This window comes from Theropithecus gelada, chromosome 9, assembly GCF_003255815.1.
Source record: "Theropithecus gelada isolate Dixy chromosome 9, Tgel_1.0, whole genome shotgun sequence".
NCBI lineage: Eukaryota > Metazoa > Chordata > Mammalia > Primates > Cercopithecidae > Theropithecus > Theropithecus gelada.
In genome coordinates, this window is record NC_037677.1 from 120,603,857 (window position 1) to 120,618,832 (window position 14,976).

General features: G+C 53.2%; 1 protein-coding gene across 2 annotated transcripts in view; it reads right to left on the reverse strand.

Annotated features, from left to right (window-relative positions):
• The window catches only part of CHST15 (carbohydrate sulfotransferase 15), an 84,856-nt gene extending 70,800 nt beyond the window's left edge, over positions 1–14,056 (reverse strand). The window contains exon 1 of one of the 2 annotated variants that reach the window (XM_025396459.1): positions 13,834–14,056. The gene's annotated coding sequence lies outside the window, so the exon portion shown is untranslated. Of the gene's footprint in view, positions 1–12,689; positions 12,830–13,833 lie in introns of those variants that run through there. The other variant, XM_025396460.1, reaches the window with a different exon arrangement.
• Positions 14,057–14,976: the final 920 nt, after the last annotated feature.

The following is a 14,976-nucleotide window of genomic DNA, read 5'->3' on the forward strand; positions in this document are numbered from 1 at the left end:
ACCACGGTTACCCAGGTTAACGGCAGGACCTGGGACGAAGAGGCAGCCTGGGGTCCACTGCTTCGCAGGTAGGGAGGTGGCTGCAACAAGAGGACAACCAACAGCAGGGCCCTCGAGAAACTGAGGTTCTTACTGACAAGGGTACATAAACAGCTGGAGGCAGCACCAGGAGGGAGGAAGAGCTGCCTGAGAGGGCCCAAGACCTGAGCAAGGGCTGGGTCTCTGTTACAGCCAGGGCCGGAAAGCAATGCTTAAAGAAGAGGCCAAACCAGCAAACAGTTTTCCATGCCTCATCCCCCTCCAAAGGATTCCCGCTCCAGGACCTAGGCTGCATGGAACTGTCCCCAAATTCAAGTTAACGGCCTGTGTTCACCTTTGGGAATTCGCAGTCCTATTTCAGTCTTGTTTTTATGAGTGTGGTTTCAGCTGCCCACCCCAGGATGTCCCCCCTCAAGCATGTGCTTACATAAAAATAGCTCTGCCTCCCCAGCCAAGCCCTAAGTGAGAGGACAGGGACGTTGGGGTTTTGCTTTGTTTTTTGCTAGCCCTGTTTTCTGAAACTGCAGCAGCTGCAGGCCAGCAAGCATCAGACAGGTGTTCTTTACCCAGAGATGGGACGGGATGAAGGCAGAGCGGCAAATGTCAGTGCAGAGGATGCAGAAGAGAAGAAAATCAAGTCAGGCGCCCAACAAACGAAGTCTCTTTCTCCCGAGCGTAACTGAATCCCATCCCATCAACAGGTTCTCCCCTTGGGGTTCTGGCACTGACTGTTCCCTCCTTCCAAGCATCAGACAGCAGCACCCTCAGACCATTCAAGAATCAACTGAGATGTCACCTCCGTGAAAAGGCCTTCCTCGCCCACCAGCCAGTCACTCCAGCACATGGCCTTTATGCCTGTCTGTTCTCTTATATTTGCGACCTTGTCTGCTGCCTGTCTCTGTCCATGAGAATATGCCCTCTGTAAGCGCTGGGACCCTGTGTGTCTAACTCACGGCTAGATCCCCAGCTCCTAGGACAGCATGGGGTACACAGCAGGGCCTCAGTAAAGATTTCTTTTCACTGGAGGGTGACTCTCAAGAGGATGTGCAGAGCTTGAGTCAGAAGAGTTGAAGACATCAAAGAGCCAGGCTCCCACATATTCTTCTTGATCAAAGCTGAAGGACTGGGGCAAGTCACTGACTTCTGCAGGCCTCCATTTCCCCAGCTATAAACAGACGATCTGAAAGACGCTCACCATCCCCGCACTACGGGTCAAAGTTTCCAATTATTCACTGTACTCCTGCCTGTTTTCCTTTCACCCATCTGTCTGTCCATCTGTCCAATCATTCTTTCCCATGGACTAGGCCCAGGGGATGCCACCTTGAATAAGACATTTCCTGTTCTGAAGGGACAGATAACCTTCCAGTGGCAGAAACAGAAAGGAGGCAATTCTGCACTGACCAGCTATCTGTCAAAGGAGACTCCTGGGCCTCCAGCCCAGGCTACTGTGGGGATGAGAATGGGGTCTTTCCCCAAGAGAAAAACAGATCTAAAATTCCACCACTACTACTGAGTGATGAACAGTGTGTGTTACTTATAACCAGGGAATCTGAACATGAAACTCAAAGACAGCCACAAAGTCTCATCACAGATTGAGGACAAATGAGGCTAATTCCTGAGACCACTGTGCTAATTATCTGTCCCTTATCTTTGCCACAGGAGAACTGGAAATTCTCATTAGAAGAATGATTACAATCACGGCTAAGTTCCATCAGTGTTTCTTAGCTAAAGAGCTTAACAGATGCAGGTCCATGCATGCACACACACACACGCATGCACACACATACATGCCCAGCATCCATCCCCGGAGATCTGATGCAACAGAGCTGATGTAGGACCAAAGTATATGCATTTCTTTCAATGAGCTCCGTGGGGGGTTGCAAAGCAGCGCCCCTGATTTACAGCCACTGAGTTTCTGCCAAGTTTACTTCTTATTACAGCTGTAAAGGTGTGTTAGAATGTCAATGATAACAACGAGAATTATATCCATGAGGATGTTAACGGAAGAACTTTCCTAAGCACAGAGAACACTCCAGCCACAAAACACTTTTATCCACCTCATCAGAGCTACATGGTGCCTGGAAACATCAACGCTGGAAGGACCAGCCTGAGGACACAGCTGCCCCTGGGACCACACCCCCAGGCCATGCAAGAAACCCAGCCTAGGGAGATCTCCCAACCTGGCCTCCACATATTTCTTTCAATGCTTTCACCCAGTGTACTACTGAAAAAAACAACTTCCGAATGTATCCTGGAGTCACAATCACAGCCCCTTGCTTATGGGCTTGGCCAGATCAGATAAAATTTCATTCTCTGAATTGGTTCCTAATTTAATTATTCCCCGGATAAGCAGCCGGGCCTCCCATCACTGCAGGGGAGAAAGAACTAGAAAGACGCTGGCGCCACAAGTTGTAGTTCTTATTTGGCCACTGGTGGATGGGGAGATGTTCTGGGCCTTGGACATCAGATGCATATCGGATGGACAGAGAGATGGGTGAAAGGAAAACAGGCAAGAGTCCACTGGATAACTGAAAACCTTGACCGATAGTCACATAAAAGAGGGCAAGCTAACCACCATCTGTTCACCCAGCCCACCTTAATCTGCTGCCCCAGGCCAGTCAAGAAGGCAACTTGGGGTTTTAGTAAAAGTTTAGGGAGAACATTTGGAGTAATTGGATTGTCACTCCAAAAACCTGGATTCAATCCTGTCTCTTTATGTGTGGCTTCTCTGGCCCTCAGTTTCCCCATATATAAAAAGGGGCTGAACCATGTTTGCCCGAAGGCCTTTCCAGCTCCAGAATTCAGACAATTCAGTATCTCAGCCAGGATCACTGACAGGGGGATCAGGATCCCATCTAAGAACAAATCCTTTTCTAGGGTCAAGGAAAGAGCATTTTTAAAAAAATGAATCTTATTATTAGAAGAAAGTGAAAACATCTCATAAAACATAACCCTAGAAATGGAAACACATGTCCACACCCAAAGAAGCTTGTACACAAATGTTTGTGGCCGCCTCATTCATAACAGCCAAAGGTGGAGACAATCCAAGTGTCTGTCAATGGACAAATGGATCCATGTAACTGTGGGCTATCCATACAATGGAATATTATTCAGCCATGAAAAGGAATGAAGTGCTGACGCATGCCACAGCATGGATGGACCATGAAAGTTACAGCGTACAAGAAGCCAGTCACGAAAGACCTCATTCTATGTGATTCTGCTCATACAAAAGTCCACAACAGAGGAATTGGAATGGACAGAGACAGGAAGTAGATTTGTGGTTGCTCAGGGCTGAAAGGTACATGTGGGGGAGTGGGGAGATAAAGGAGTGATAGCTAAAGGGTACAAGATTTCTTTTTGAGATAAAAAAAGTTCTCAAATTAGCTGTGGTAGTGGTTGCACATATCTGTCAATATACTAAAAAACATGGAATTGTATACTTTGGGTAAATTGTATGGTGTGTGAATTATATTTCAATAAAGCTGTTAAAGAAGAATAGATTGAATAGGATTTTCAAAAGTCTGTTTTATGACTTTTTTAAAATAAATCAGTTGAGAACTTTGAAAGACACACATGCCTACCCTTCAACGCTTCTGCAGCTTCCTAAGTAATCCAACGGGTGATTTCCAGTGAGCAAGTCTTCTCACCCTTCCATAAACCAAAAAAACTGCTGACTCAAAAGTGGGCAGGCGTGCATTTTTTCTATTGACTTGTTTCCATTTTTATGGCCAAAAGCAAATTTATTTTCTACCACTCAAATGGCAACTGAAGCTTCATCTTCTTTTCAATACATCGTTTTTCTTCTCTGAGCCAAATTTTATACAATGCAAAAGATCCCTGGACTTTCAATTGTCAATAGGTGAGCAAATGATTTTTTCTTTTTTTTTTTTTTTTCTTTTTTTGCCTGGAAGATATTTCTGAGGAGGAGCTCACAGTCACCCAGCTCCCACTCTTCTCTTCTGTACATCTCCTCATATCTAATTTCTCATAGAAACTGCTATCAAGTGGGTATAAATAGCTTTTCAAAGTTAGGACGACACAAAATGTCAGGCTTATACTGTTCTCATTAGTCGGAGCGTGCTTTCTTCCCACTCATTTATTCCCACTGATAACTTTCTTAGGCAAGTTCAGCGTGTCCTAAAAGCAGCTATTTCCTCTGACTTTCACTATAATGACTTGGATCACTGACCTGATGCGGCATGGCACTCAGCCTTTCTGGAACATATTTTCTGCATTAAAAACTGTGACGGATGATGAGAGAGGATCGCGCCACCATGGGTCAGGCTGGAGATAACCACAGGCAAGGAAGTGGTAAGCCTTCGCAGTTCAGCACACCCAGGGCTCGGAGGAAGATGGTCCTCCCCAAGGCTCACGGTTTCTAAGCCCACACAATGTTTCAGTTGGGGTCACCAGGCAGAGAGATGTCAGACACTCTGAGGCTCAGGAGGCTGCACCTTTGCAAGGCAGAGCTAGGGAAGGAAAGATGGAAGGGTCCCTGCTGCCCCAAGGAGTCCAGTCCTGAGGCATCAGTGTTCAGTGGGATGGAGGAGGAGCTGACCCTCCCAAGGGCGGGGCCACGCACTGGCTAGGAAGCAAGGACAAAGGGGGCCCTTGGTACCTGCCTCTCGGGAAGTCACAGCTGAGGGCCGAGGACCCTCCTGGCTGTCTTCTCATCTGCCCTTCATCCTGTGATGAGACAAGAGGGAGGCTGCCAGTTGGATGCCCACCTGCATTCAGCCCTCCTCTCCAGGCGAGCTGACCTCCACGGCCCAGCCTTCTCCGTTAGAGCCTCTGGGCCAGAAGGTGTTCATCAAAGGCTGCCCAGAGAGCCTTAGAAATAAGTTCCCCCATACCAGGGACAAATGGCCTGCCCAGCTCCTGCTACCCCACCAAGCCCCCCACTACCAAGAACAGGCCAAGGCCAGACCAGAGATGGCATCCCACCCACAGTAAGGGATTAACAAAATCATCTGGGTTGTCCTTCATAGAAAAATTAAATCTAAACAGCCCCTAGGAATCCAGTGGAGGAAGATACCACACAGAGGCCCTCACAGTTCCCCTCTGAACTGGACATGAGAACTTCCTGCTCCCTCCACCAGACCACAGAAAGGGCACTAAAACTCCCGAACATCTGTCTAGAGCAATAGCAACTCTGAAGTCAAGCGTCTGGTTACGTGACACAGAGGTCAGCCAGCTGCAGCCAAATCCCCACCTGGATGTCCAGGAAACCGAGGACAGAGAAGCCAGGCCCCTGATGACCCACAAGATCTCAGCCAAAACTCCTCCACCCCACCGCCCTGGGCTGCTGCAGCTACCAGGCAGAACCATCAGAAGTGCGTGGAGAGAAACGCAAGCCTTCGGCCCACACTCCCCGGGACAACCCTGCTTTCTTGTAATCCTGGCGGTCCGTCGTGCATGAAGCAAACAGGATTTGGTGTGTACATTTGGAAGACTCTTTACATATACAGGTTCACAAAGCAGAGAAAATTAATCCTCAGTAGACCCATAGTCTGATGTGGGGTTTGGAAATTATAGTCCCTAAAAATACACACCAGGACATACTTTATATTTTTAATGCAAATATTTACATTCCAAACAAAGGAGCATGGAACTTGAAGCCGAGCTATTTATACCAGCTATAAGAAACACGAGCAGCCTCCACATTTCTCGCCTGAGTAGATGGCTCCGCTTATATTCCTGAAACAACAACCAAATTTCCATAACATTTTCCCCTAAGGCTCTCAAGACACAAAAAACTGTGGTTACTACGTTTTAATAGCCCCAAAACCTAATGCCAGGAAATCCAAGGTTATTCCATTAGGCTCTCGACTCCTTGGGAAATTGAGTGACAAGTGTGAGCTCTCCTGTGCCACACTATCAAACTTAGGGTTCACATACAATCTCCAGGACAAACTCGCCTTTGGAAGAATCATTTTTAATTGATGCATTAATGCAACACGTGGCGGTCACTGGCCACTAAGTGAGAGTCCAGCTACACAGATGTGCCGTGAGTCCCAGACACCCTCCTCCTGAAGAGTCTCGTCAGGCTGGGAGAGCAGACCCCACCCGGGAAACTGTAGCCCAGCACAGTGTGGAACAGGGTCAAGGTTGAGAAATACAATAGAGGAAAACTGCAGAAGCTCAGAGGAGGAAGGTTCCACCTGGATGCGGGAGGGAGGTACGGGGAAAAGATGGCAAGAATGACAGGCAAATGCTTCCTGAAGGCAGTGGGGGTGGGAGGGCTCAATGATGAAGTAGGCAGATGTGGGAGCTCCCCCTCTCCAGTGGCTGGAGGACCCAAGTGTAGCCAAGTCCAGGCCCGGCTGGCCAGACAGACAGAGCCAGGTCTGATAGAAGCAGAGGCCCTTTGGGGGCCTGGGACCAAGAGAGAGGAGGCAGAGAAGCTTCTCCAAGCCCAGGCTAGGAGTCAATCACTACCTCAGCTCCCTGTGAATTGCGTTCAAGTTAGAATGCGACCTTGAGATCCATGGCTCACCATTATCTCAATCATGCTCTGCCAACAAGTAGGAAAGAGATGTTCTTGAATTTAAAGCCAGATTATTTCCTGGAGCAGACAACAACACCTACTTGACACACTGCGGCCACCTCTACCAAGTACGTACCTAACAGATGCCATTGACCACCCTCCCACCGTGGGCCAGGCACGGAGCCCAGCATGTCATATTCCTTGCCACGGGGCGACTCTTCTCCACCACTCCAGATGTTTCCTTCCCTGAGGAGGACGCTCCCCCTGTGTAACTTTCCTGTTGTCTATACCTGGTGGTGTCTACACCATCCCAGGAATATGGAAGGAGGGCCTGGACGTGACAGCCCAGCCCTGCCTTTCCCCATGGCAAGGAGGCCCTTCACCCTGCTGGGAGAGGCTTCTCCAGCTCCACAGGCGATGGGGTGGGCAGGTCTGCCTGACTGCCCCACTTCCTCACTTCTTTGCCCACTGGTTCAGCCACATTCTCCAACAACAGCTGCAGTCGGGATGGCCATTGCATGCGGATTTCCACCTGCCTTCCTCCTCCTGTATCTCTCCATAGGTTTAGACCTCGCCCAGAAAAGAGTGGTTCCATGTGGGGAGCTCCCCTGAACCCTAAATTGTACTCTTTCAAATACTAAAGCCATCCAACCAGGTAGAGATCATTAACCCCATTTTACAGATGAGGAAACCGAGATGCAAGGTGAGCCACTTGACCAGAGTCACAGGAATGGGATGAAGCAGTACTGCATGAACTTGAACCTGAGTCCGCGTGGATCCCAGGCTCAACCCACTACCTGCCCTGCCCCACCCAGTGCCTATGGCATCTAACACTTGAGCTAAAAGAGCATCCTTGTCACGGGGACCAAACATTTGGCTGACAAGAAACGTGAAGGTACAGGTGAACTTACCGCCATCAGCATGAGTGAGCTGCCAGGGCTTACAAAAGGGAACACAGCTGCCCAGACCACTTTCATGGAAGGGTAAAATAATACATCTTACACCTCTCTCGACCTCTTAGACTCTGAAATGCAGGCTCTGGCCTCCTAGCAAAGGTGCCATGGGCCCAGTCCCTCGGGACAGCTACCTACAGGGACACAGAAGAGCAAAAGCAGGACAGAACCTCCCGAAGATAGATCCAGGGCCACCCTAGGAGGGATGGCATTGCCACTTCTCCTTGTATGCCCTCCCCCTTGGTGGCCACACCACTATCTTTCTGACCACAGGGAGCAAAAGGGTCTGGCAGGGGCGTATTCCATTTCAAGAGAAAATGCTAAGCCACCAAGTTCCAGCCTATTGTCAGAAAAACATAATTGTGCCTGGCCTGTATCTAATTATTTGCCCATGTTGGGGTATTTTCCAGGCACCTGGGTGCCTGGGCTGTCTGTTTCAATATTTTTACCACAAATGCAATTCTGGAAAGTGTCCAAGTTTCCATTATAATGATACCCTCTGCTTTTGAGGATCTGCCAGCCTTACTTACTTCAGAGATCTAAAAGGCCTGGGCCATGATGAGTTCTAGAAATGTAAAATAGGCATCAGGGAGAGCCTGCTGAAGCCAGGAGGCCCCCCTCAGACCCCCTCTGGGCTCTTTTAAGCTGGGAGTGGGGCGAGATGTAACATTCAAGTGAGCTACACCAGCACAGTTCCACCTAGAGCTGCGCGGTCTCCTCTCTCTGGTTAATTGCGTCAACTATGGGCACAGCCGAGCTGCTCCACAGCCTGGCTGCAAGGTCAGCTGAAGGGTCTTGAAGGGTAGCTGTTTACCAGTGTTCTCCTCGCACAGATGAGGAGACAGAGTCCAGAGAATGAAGCCACCACCCTAAGGAAACCTAGCTGGAGCCAAGGCTTGCAGGGGCTCCTACCTATACCCTTTGAGGTAGAATATACTGGAATCAAATATGGAGACATGCATGGTGAGGAGCTCCAGGGCTAAAGAATACCACCCGAGCCAGTGCTTACTGAGCACTTACTGGATGCCAGGCACTGTGTCAAGCACTGGCAGGTATTAACTCTTTGAAAAGACACCCGTCCTCAGGCCAGGGCCAAAGTCTTCCCTGAACACTCCAATCTCAAAGTCGTTACCCCGGGCTCCCGCTGCACTTTGCCAAGCCCTGTAAGGTGCCTGTCAACGGCGTTACGTAACTCTGACTTGCACAAGCTCCACCTCGCTCACTGATCTGAGTGCTGTGCTCTGTGCTAAGCACTGACTCTCTGCTCCCATGCACCTGGCCCAGGGCTGCAGGGCAGAAACGCCGCAAGTCCTGCTGCAGACGGTCTCCTTTCCTCCCCATCCCTTTGGAAATCAGCAAAGATGAGAAACTGCTTCCCACTTGCCACCTCCCCACAACTTAACCACTTGCTGATTCACGCCGCCTCCTCCTTCTGGAGCCACAGTTGCTCTTCTCCCCTCACCCCCTTATTTCCCTCCTGCCTCCACCGTCATTCCCAATCCCTCCTCCTGCACATCCGGATGGCTGAGAGCTTGGTGTGTGTCATCTCCAACAGCCTCCCAGGCCTCTAAAGGACACAAAGGGATACACCTGTGTGACCTGCCTAGCAGAGGGCCAGCATCAAACCTGTAGGGACACAGCACGTGATAGCTCTTGCAATGAACTGTCTTCCCATACTTACAATTTTAAAAATCTATATTGGCCCAAATGGACACAAAACCTTTCTCCTTCCTGGACACTCCTAACTAGACACCTAGACTGGACACACTAATTAGATAACTGTTCCCTTTATGCTCCATCTCCTGCTGTGGAGACACAGGTCTACACATAAATCATTTTGTCCCAGTGCTTTATTTGAAAGGAGAAACCATCTCAGTAAAGAAATCAGACCCTCATACTGGAAGCCAATAAAGAAATGCCTTGTGCAGTGGAAACACTCAGTCTCCCAACACTTAGCCAGCTAAGTGCAAACATGATCTCCTCATTCACAGCACAGGAACACAGTGACCATTTGAAGTAACTTAATCTCATACCTGAGCGTCCCCTTTACAGACCAGAAGGGGAGGGAAGCTGCATGATTCTCACCAGTGACTGAGTCACTTCCAAATCACAAGCTGCTAAAGAGACGTCCGCTGGCTGATTGCTCAGATCAATGACACTCCCAAGTCAGCTACCACTTTTAAAAACAGTCTCTGCTTTTAGAATTTAGACGACTCCTCTTTCATACAAATGCGCTCCAAACAGCATCTCTGCAATCCTGGGCCTGCTGAGGCCCCAGGAAGGGGGACAGTGCCTGAATGTGTAAATGGGAAAAATGAGAGCTGCCAATTACAGGGAATGTCCACTCCTCTGGGAGTTTCTAAGAGGCCTCAGCCCAGCACAGCAGAGATGAAGGAGCTGGCCAAGAGCTGGAGATCAGAGACCCCCTGACTTCCCACTTACTGGCTATGTGACCTTGGGCAAGTCACTCCCAACTTAACATCATACCTGAGCATGCCCTGCTCACGGGGTGGGTGACTCCCGCCCACTGCTCTGAAACTCAATGTCCACACCTGGAAAAGGAGGCTCCTCACACTCCCCCGAGTCCACCCTCCACTCCCCCACTCCTGCTCCCAAGCCTCGCTTTGCATCACTGCCCTTCTGGGCTCTTTCGGCAGCTTCTAGAGCATTTGTCTGTCTACACAGCCAATTCTGCTTGTCCCCCTCCCATGAGGGCTGGGACCCTGTCTGTCCTATCCCCACCAAATCATCCCAGAGGCTCAACTGCAGGATCTATTTGGTGAAAGGAATTATATGAAAAGGTTCATGCAGATGACTTTCCACATCATGGGAATTCATTCAACAGCTGCTGAATGAACGTATGGCACACGAGTATGTGAAGGAGCTCTGCCCGCCTCACCTCCAGCCTAGACCTGGCCACAGGCATGATGGGCAGCCATCAGTTCTTAGTCTCTGGGCCCACGATGGGTGTGGCTCCTGTGTCCTGCTCTCTGATGCAGTGACACCCTTCCCAGTAGATAAGCACTGGGCCAGATGGCAAGCTTCAGCCCTCCTGGAAGGGCACTCACCCCGAACCCTCTACCATACTTCTGGAATTTGAGCCCACATTTAAATACCCAGGCTGGAGAATCCTCTCAAAAACTCACAAGACCTATCAACTCTGTGTTCCCCCCAACTGGCTGAAACTGAGTCGAGGCTGTCCCCTGTAGTTGGGCATGTGCTTACCTGTTCAGGACACCCCTGGGGTCTCCCTCTTCTCCCCAGCCCCCTCCACTAGCAGGGCACCTTCCAGCCGAACTCAAAAGGGCTTCGACCACCACAACCCAGCACTAATCTACAGCTTCCCCTACTGCAGACTCCTGGCGCCCAGCAAGTTAACTTGGAGTTTCTTTTCTGCTGTTTCTCAAGACGCCAAATAAGTAGAATCTGCTTCCCACTTTACCAACCTTTCCCCAAACACTTCTTCTCGACGCAGGAATTAATCTTCTCTCTTCTAGGCATGTGAAAAATCAAATGCTTCTGACATCTCAGCTTTCCTGGCCAGGGGGAGCAGCAACCAGGGATGACAAAGGCGTGGAAGGAAACTGCAGCCCTCACGGCAGCCACAGTGACCCCCGGCTGGGTCCCTGGCCAGGACAGTGGCTCAGACATGGCAAGCTTTGATCATCCAAGAAAAGCAAGACACACATGTGACCATTGTGGCCCGACCTGCCTGCCACCCCCCCGGCCAATATCCTGGAGAATTACCCCTGCATGCTTCACCTACAAGCCAGTTCACTGCAATCATCCAGTGTCCAGAGGAGAGAGCCGCAGAGACAGGGCTGGACTGCCGCAGAGGGTCCCTGAGCTGGCTCTCCTGGGGAGCTGGACTTTGGAGGTAAGCCCAGACCTGCAGCTCCACCTCCAGCTCACCTATGTGCCCACAGGAAGGCCATGACAATCCACTTTACCTCGCCAGCTCAGTGTGTCCATCCAGGAGGTGGCAAGAAAGAAAATCTTCTGACAGTTTCTCAGGAATTTGGGGAGAAAAATTTGTTTGGTAAAAACTACCTACTTAGAAGGCATTTTTATTCCTGTGATACTTTGAATAAAATCATATATGATCTATGTATGTATTTATGCATCAATCAAGAGATGCTAGTTCAACATTCAGTTTGTAAAATTAGTAAGTGCCACGTTCTGGAAGGGAAGGTTCCTGATTTTGCAAGGTTGCGGGTGGTGGGAGGAGGAGCAGGAAAGCGCCGGATGGATAATGCTCCAGGAAGGTCCAAGGAGGGTCCAGGAGAAACGCTAGGCAAAACTCTAGGCCTCAGTTTACTTCAGGACCCCTCGGGGGGTGCAGATGCCCTCTGAGGCCTTTCTGCCCCAACACTGGGCGGCTACCCTAACCCACCGAGGCATCCCACAACACTCAGGAATTGCAGCTGATAAAGTGGGGCTGGGGGCACTGCCAGGGCGCCCAGAGGCAAGGTGAGTCCCTCTGCTCAGTCTCACTGACCAACTTGTCACATCCCTCTGCAGGGCATCCCGGAGCCACGCTTCATTCCCGAGAACTCGTACCATTAACTTATCCAACGTGAACAAGGCGAAGGCACCCAGCTGTCACAGCGGCTCCGCGCACGCCGGCAGACGAAGAAGGGCCCCGGTCCCCAGGAGCTGGTCCCAGCCCGCAGCCTGGCAGCCTGCTTCGCGGACTTCCCTACACCCGGCGCGGACCTCCAGCCGCCAGCAGCCAGCAACCCAGCCCCAGCCTTCCTCGCCTATACCCGCCATCCCAGCCGCGCTAGCCGGCCCCGGGCGCAGGGCGGGCAGGCAACATGGGCACCGGGACCGCGACGGGGCAGTCAAGCAGCTGTGCCCAGGACCCGGGCGGCTCCGAAGCCTCAACACGTACACACTCGAGCGCACGCCGGCCAATCGGTTGCCTGGAGGAGTCGGGAAGGCGCTTCCACGGCTCTTCATTCATTCATTCTCCCAAAGGCAAGGTTCCCTTCGCCCCGGCGCCTCCATCCTGCCATCCCAAGGGGCCAATTGCGCCACAGCCCGCCACCCAGCCACCCACAGCCACCGCGTCCTATCCCCCGGCACACACAACCCAAGAGACTCGCATTTCATCTCCACTGCCAGAGTCGCCTCCGTGCCCGGGCCGCTACCACCTGGCTCCCCAGCTTCGCCGCCCCGCAGCCCTGGATCCCCGCCTCCGGCCCCACCGCGCGGCTCAGACCTGCCTCGCTCGGGTCGCCGCACCCAGGCGGGCCAGGGACGCCGCCGCCACTGCTGGGAAGCGCCGGCAACTCCCGAGTCACGCCGCCTCCCGAGACGCGGCGGGGCGCAGGGAGGGGACAGCAGTGGGGGCGGGGCGGGGAGGAGGAAGAAGGAGGGGGCGGGGAGCAAAAGTTCACACCGCTCGGGGCTCAGTCGCGCCCCCATCTCTTCCCAGGCCCGCCCCCGCCATCTCCCTCCCAGAACCCGGTCGCACAGGCGTAGGCGCCGGAGAGCTCTGGCCTCGCAGCCCGGAACGGCCGCAAGGCTAGAGCCGGGGTTCTGGAAGCGTATCCGAGCTGGAGACCGGGGAGAGAGTGGCTGATGCCCGCTTACCTCCCCCGGGCCGCGCCTGGAAACTTCCCCAAAGTGCGATAGGGGTGTGGGGGCAGAGCGCAAGGCAGAGGGGAATCCCCGACCCCTACCACCAAACGACGCGCGCTCACACCGCGAAAGCACTGGTCTGTCCGTCGGTCGGTCCCCTGCCTGCGGCTCCCAGAGCTGGGCGGTGCAGGGGCGCCCCGATTCCGACTACTGGGCTCCTTCTCCCGGATAGCCCGCCCGTGCGTTCCCCGCGGCGTGCGCCACCCGCCGGCCTCCAGCAATCCACGGCGCCACCACGCCACTGCTCGGTCCCCTGTCCCCTCGCTCCGACTGCGTCCTCCCTGCGAGGGAAGGGGCGTGCGTCGCCGCTGGGCAACCCTTCCCGCGGGGTCCTCAAGCGCGCAGGGCTCCGGAGCGCCGCCAGGACCAATGGCGAAGGGACACCTCCCGCTGGGGATCTCTGAAGGCTCGGGGAGGCCGAGCCGAGGGGCGCGGGGCCCAAACCTACCTCGGCTCGTCTCGCTCGCTCGCAAGTTCATTGTCTGCCTGGGCCGCCGCGGCCACCGCCACCACCGCGCCGTGAGCGCCGCGGGGAGTGAGCCTGCGCGCAGCCTCCGCAGGTCCGGACTCCCTACGCCCAGCCCCGGCCGCTGCCGGCGCTGCCTGGCCAGAACCCGCGGAGGGGCGCCGGAGCCCCAAGCCCAGAGCCAGACCTCCTACCGCCGCTCCTCGCCGCCCCCACCTCGGCATCTGGCGCCTAACTTGTACCTGAGAAGCCCGAGTCCAGCCTGGGAGCCTCTGCGGCTCCGGCTCCGCGGGAGCGCGCTCAGCTCCCGAGCCTCTAGCCCCGCATCCAGGGCGCGTCAACCTGACTCCGCGAGCGCAGGGAGGAAAAGTTTGGGAGTGACGTGCAGACGGCGAATGAAACATCCAAAGAGAACCCTCCCCCCGCCCCATGTCGCGCTGACACACATCAGCTCGAGTCTGGAATGCGAGATCAAGGCGTGTGCGCCGAGCGGTGGGTTTGGCCCCCGCCCCCTCCCGCTCCGAGTCAACACTGCTTGTGTGTTGCAGTGATTCCAAATAAAAGCACATCGAAACCCCTGAAGTCTGACAGTGACACCTTGCCAGAGACTTTTTTTTTTTTTTTTTTTTTTTTGAGACGGAGTTTCGCTCTTGTTGCCCAGGCTGGAATGCAATGGCGCGATCTCGGCTCACTGCAACTTCCGCCTCCCGGGTTCAAGCGATTCTCCTGCCTCAGCCTCCCGAGTAGCCGGGATTACAGGCGTGCACCACCACGCCCGGCTAATCTTGTATTTTTAGTACAGACGGGTTTCTCCATGTTGGTCAGGCTGGTCTCGAACTCCCAACCTCAGATGATCCGCCCGCCTACGCCACCCGAAGTGCTGGGATTACAGGCGTAAGCCACCGCGCCCGGCCGCCAGAGACATCTTTAAGGAACCTGGCGGTCTGGAGCCAGCCCATACATTAATATTCAAGGCCACGGCGCTGGTGAGTTCGGCGCCCTCTGTTGTATTTGCATCCCGGGAAGGCTGGCCTGGCTCTTTGGCCCGGCGTGTTTGCTTCCGCCGGGAGGTAAAGCTCTGCAGGACCCCGAGCGCCACTGCCTGCCGCAGTGACCTGGAGTCTGCTCCAGGTAACTACCTGGACAGCGCGAGGGGCAAGAAAGCGGCACCAGTGGCCAACTCCACTGACTCTGGGCTGAAGATGTCAGCAGTTAAAGAAAAAGACACATGAAATTCTGGCAGATTCGCTCAGAGGGCCTTGCAGCACCAAGCCCAGCCTCTCAGGAAACTGAGGTCCAAGGGGCAAAAAGAATCTGCAGTTTTTTTGCCAGCCTGTGTTCCCGTGGCCAGAGTCCAGCACCCTCTTCCTCCAAGCAACCAGCAG